Source organism: Hydra vulgaris, chromosome 12, assembly GCF_038396675.1.
Source record: "Hydra vulgaris chromosome 12, alternate assembly HydraT2T_AEP".
NCBI lineage: Eukaryota > Metazoa > Cnidaria > Hydrozoa > Anthoathecata > Hydridae > Hydra > Hydra vulgaris.
In genome coordinates, this window is record NC_088931.1 from 69202049 (window position 1) to 69207823 (window position 5775).

At 31.4% G+C, this 5775-nt stretch overlaps 1 long non-coding RNA gene across 1 annotated transcript; it reads left to right on the forward strand.

Annotated features, from left to right (window-relative positions):
* Positions 1-580: 580 nt before the first annotated feature.
* LOC136088471 (uncharacterized) lies at positions 581-3937 on the forward strand. The gene is made up of 4 exons (XR_010642193.1): positions 581-662; positions 758-838; positions 3682-3716; positions 3836-3937. It is a non-coding gene; the product is annotated as an uncharacterized LOC136088471 (long non-coding RNA).
* Positions 3938-5775: the final 1838 nt, after the last annotated feature.

Genomic DNA, 5775 nt, shown 5'->3' on the forward strand with positions numbered 1-5775 from the left:
GCGTTAAAAACAAACCTGCTATCAATTTTTAAGTTTTTAAAAGATGCTCCAGAACAACGAGCAAATACAATAAAATGTTCAGTCATCAGACAGAATAATGAAAGACAAGAAATGTTGTTAACATTAAAAAAAAAAGGTCAGATTAGAGGGTGACACTAGATTATTAATGGAAACTAGAAAAATAATAAGAGCAGGCACATCAAAGGGAGGGGTTCCAAAGTTTTTAGGAAAAAGAATTAAACATAAAATGGTAGATGAAGGTGGATAGGATGAATGGTATTCAGGGCTCGTAGTAAGTGTTTTAGATGACAATGAATTTGATGATGAATGCGAGTTTGAGATACTATATGACGGATTTGAGGATAAATACGATATTGAGTAAGTCAAAGAGTGGAGGATGAATTGTGTTGTGATAGAGGGAAAGGTTGATGGTTATGTGGAGGGCGAAATTCGAAAAAACCAAAAATGTTGTTAATATTGTTTTTGACGCAATGTCAATTCAACTTCAATTTATTGCATTTATATTTGCTATTATTATTATTCAATTTAATGTCTTTATGTTTGTAATCTGTTTAGTCATCTGGAGCAGTGTTTGCGCACCCACAACTCTTTATATGTATATTTGATTTCTGTTGGACCTCTGCAGCCATGACAACATACTGGTAAGTTATGCTTTCTATTTTTGCGCTGATGTACCATTAATATATCTATCCTTGTGTATAGGTATTTGTGAGTCATTATATGTATATTTTTGTAGGTGCATCTACAAGTCATAATATGAATACCTGTCTTCTGTTCACCTCTACAGCGGTGTTGATCTACTGATTAGTAATTATTTGTATGTTTGTGTTTACACACCCGTAAGTCATTATATGTATGTTTGTGTTTATGTACCCGCCAGTCATTTTGTGTATGTTTGTGTTCTGTTGGACCTCTGGAGTGGTGTTGGCGCACCCGTAAGTCACTTTATGTATGTTTGTGTTTATGTACCCGTCAGTCATTTTGTGTATGTTTGTGTTCTGTTGGACCTCTGGAGCGGTGTTGACTTATTTGTAAGTCACTATATGTATGTTTGTGTTTATGTACCGGTTAGTCATTATGTGTATGTTTGTGTTCTGTTGGACCTCTAGAGCGGTGTTGACGCACCCGTAAGTCAATATATGTAAGTTTCTGTTTATGTACCTGTAAGTCATTATATGTATGTCTATGTTCTGTTGGAATTATATGTATGTCTGTGTTCTCTAGCACACCATTCATGCACGCGTAAGTCATTATATTTATATTTATGTTTTGTTAAAGAAAAAAAAAGTTTTTAGACCATGAAGGAACATATACAGTAAAATGATGCTGAATGATTAGTTACACAAATAAGAATTTTTGCAGCACTTAGGGACAGTCACAGTAAAAGGATGAGACCTAATTGAATGATAAGTAATACAAGAATGAATTTTAGCAGATGGCATAAGAGACACTAGCTCCTTAAAACATAAACCTTTATAGTATTTGTAGAAAAGAGTAAGAGAAGCAACACTATGACAGTGCGACAATGGTTGGCTACAGCGGCAGATCTTGATATTCTATAATTATTTTTATTTTTAATTTTTGTTAATAAACTTGTGTCACCCTCTAATCTGAGGTTTTGTTAACAATATTTCTCTTTTCTTTTAGATTTTTTTTTTTTTTTTTTTCGAAATTTATTTGTCTTTGCAACTTTATTACAATTTCAGTCACAATAAAAGGATAAGACTTAATTGAATGACAAGTAACACAACAATTAATTTTAGTATATGGTACAAGAGACGCTAGCTCTTTAGAGCAGTGTTCATTATAATATTTATAGAAAAGAGAAAGAGAAGCAACATTACAATGATGTGATAATGGTTGGAGGTTGGCTGCAAGAGCAGGTCCAACTTTGTTTACAATGCATTTTTGAACCTTGACTAAAAGAGAAAGGGAATTATTGGAAGATCGGCCCCAGACGGGGCAACAGTATTCCATACTAGGAAGGATTTGAGAATTATAGAGATAAAGAATAAAATCCGGAGTAAGAAAGTGTTGAGCTCGATAAAGAGATGCAACCTTAGCAGATGCTAATTTTGCAATGGATTTGATATACAGTTTCCAAGAAAAATAGGAAGTAAGAGTTAATCCTAGAAGACGAAGGGTAGATGACTCATGGAGTACATGACTCATGGAGTACATGGGTAGATGACTCATGGAGTACTGTTAATAAATATAGGAAGATCTAGATTATGGCGATAACGATTAGCTGAAAAAAATTAAGTTTTCTTTGAGTTAAAGTTCACCAGCCACTGTGAGCCTAATGCTGTAGCAGAAATGAGATCCTTTTTAAGCTCAAATGCCCCCTTCAAGCAATCAGAAAGTGTTGCGTTCTTATCAAGGCAATAATAAATGGTAGTATCAGCTGTAAAATGAGGCGATTGAAATCTATAGTGATGATCAGAAAGTAAGTTATTAGATTCAAGAGGAGAGCATAAGTGTTTGTTAATTAAAGACTCAAAACCCTTGCTTATAATTAGACCATTAGATATATCTACCTTCTTCAAAAACGTCAATTACATGTTACAAATTAAAATTTCTTTATTTGATAGGTGAAATCGCCAGATAATATAGGTAGTATCCAAATTGGAAACTGGAAGATTTTCTTGATTAAATTGCGTTTTAATAAGAAAGTTTTTAGAACCATTTCCTAAAGGGATGTATGCAATAGAAGTTGGGGTAACAGCATGAAAAGTCATCATTAGCAATTTTCAAAACTAAATCAGAAGGTACAAAAACAGTAATTTGATTGGGAACAATTTTACTATTGTGGATAGAAGTAGGGGTAGAGCAAGCATCAGAAGGTAATTACTTTTAAAGTTGGAAGTTACTGGAAGAGCCTAGATGAAGTTTATAAATTTTTTTTTTTTTGTTATTCACCTCCTCAAGGCCAAGAAGGCCACTACAGATGAGGAGGCTACTTAATAGTGGTTATAACCCTCTCTCAACTCTATAACTCCGAAAAACGAACCTCGACGAACAAGGCTGCTCGGAGAAACAAGTTGAGCGCGGTACTACCAGGGACGTGGTAGGGATCGAACTCGGAACCTCTCGCTTATGAAGCGAGCGTTTTACCACAACACCACTACTGCATATATAGCTAGATAACAATTAACAGACAACTTAAAAAATTGCAAAAAGATGGGTAAGTCCATCATGCCTGACTTTATCGAAAGCCTTTGATATCCAGAGCAGTAGAATTTGCCTAACCACCTCTATGTAATGCTATGTAGTACCATTCTGTAACAACAGTTAGCAAGTCAGTTCTAAAACAAGATGATTGAAATCCATTTGTTTCTTATGTCATCTGCCACCTTTAAGCTTTTCAGGATGATCACTAGTTTTGGTTAAAAGTTAACCCATTACTTAGTGACACTAGTGTGACTTAGGAGCGTTTAGTGCCACAGGGTCTGTGTGCTTTGTAATTGTGATGTTATTGTTGTGATGTTTTGTGTTGATAGACAACTTGGCTTACCTTTCTCGATGGTGTCTATTGTTAAAAATGATTATTAGTTTGTTTCGTTACTGAAACTTGCTACTTCCAATCATTCACTAAAAGCCAAGAAATAAGTTTTAGAATAAAAACATTTTTCTATGTTATTTTCATTTTTTTTATCTTAGGCGTTTTCATAGGTTCACATAAGCAATCTTAAAGAGTAAGTTTCTTATTTTATACTTATTTAGTTTTAAATGTTTTTAATTTATATATTTTTAAAATGAATTAACAAAATATTTTTAACACGTTATTGTGTTAATAATATTTTTATATTTTTAGATATAATTTCTGCTGTTATACCTGCCTATTGCAGTTGTAAGTACTCCAAATTTCAGAAAGTTCGTTTGCTGTAAGTTATTTTCATTAAAAATTAAATTTTAACTTTATTGAAGAATCTTTTGTCTGTTAAATAGGTTATTCTGAATAATTTCGACAGATTTTAATGCCCTTTTGTAGTAATTTACTGACCGGTCTGTAAATTATACAATAATTTCAAAATGATGTATGATTTGGATTCCATGATTCCTTTATGCATATTTGTATGGTGTAATTATAATAAAACCCCAAATTTTATTTTCCAAAACTAAGTAAATAAGTGAAAACCATCAGTCTGTAAAATAGTTGATTCTGGTTAATCTCGTCAGATGAACAAAAAAATTTGGGGGTATTTTATTTTCTTATAGTTGTTGGATCACTATTGAAAATTTAAAGTCAAATGTAATAATGGTTTAAAAGTTATTCTAAAGTTAATATGACACCAAAACTAAGTAAATAAGTTAAAACCCACAGTCTGTAAAATAGAAAAATCTGGACAATCCCGACTGAATTAAATAAAAATATTTTGGTATTTTATTTTCTTATAGTTGGTGAATCAATATGGAAAATTTCAAGTCAAATGTAATAACGGTTCAAGAGTTATTCAAGAGTCAATATGACACCAAAACTAAGTAAATAAGTAAAAACCACCAGCCTGTAAAATAGACAGTTCTGGACAATCCCGACAGAATTAAAATTTTTTTTTTTTTTGTATTTTCTTTTCTTATAGTTGTTGAATCATTATGGAAATTTTCAAGTCAAATGTAATAACGGTTCAAAAGTTATTCAAAAGTCAATATGATCCAAAAATACTCTCTTTTTCGGTGCCATAACACTGCAAATTTTCCATACTTAAGCCCTATACCTTTCATCAAAAAATCATCAATTTTTTCACTACAAAAAATTCAATAACTTTGGATCCGCTTAACTTCAAAGGTCGAATGACCCCTCATTTTTTAAGTCAGGTCAAGCTCTATACGATGATATAAATTATATATGTTTTTTTAGATTATAAAAAAATCGTCTGGAATGGCTATTCTAGTATATTGCATTCCCCTATGTAATATTTAAGATACTGCAAAGTATTATCTAAAATATCACATTCCTCATGTGTAATCTATATAATCATTGTCACGCAATATATAAGGATCAAAATTTCATTAGTATGAATTTAAAATATATTACTATTTAATGCTGACTTCATTTATAGTACATTATTTACAAATCGTTTTGATCTTGATCGTTGCGTTTTTAATTTATTGTTTTTACACATAAATATTTCGGACGTACTAGATACACTTCTAAGTAGTAACCAGACTAGTCTATGGATAGACTTACAACACAGACATAGACAATTCTGTATGTTGTAATGGACACAACAAATGTTTAATTTTTTGTCCTTGTTGTGTCTATCAAATTTTTGATGGTGTCCTAAGATTGCTCAGTTAAAAAATAATTTTCACTTCATAAGTCTACAAAGCATAATTTTTTGTCTATTTGGTGTCTATGATTTTGTCTAAATTTACTTGATTTCATAAAACCAGAAATATTGATTTTTGCCAATAAAATCTAAATTACCCAAAAAATCCCTTAGAAACAAAAAAACTCCTTGATCACATATTTTTAAAATAATTTTATTGAAGGTAATAAAGATTTTAGTGACTAAGGAAAATTTTTTAAATGATAAACTTACCTTCAACTTTTTTGAAGTAATCCCAAACTGGAGAGGGCATTTTAAAAATAAATTTTCACGCACATTCACTGAGAATTGAAAAACAACTGAACTGAGTTATTAATGAACTTCAGTTGAGCACAAAATAGTCCATTTTGAGGTTTTTAAATAGACATTAACTTTTTAATCAACAGCACACGCTGGACAAAAAATTAAAAATTGAACTTCTGTT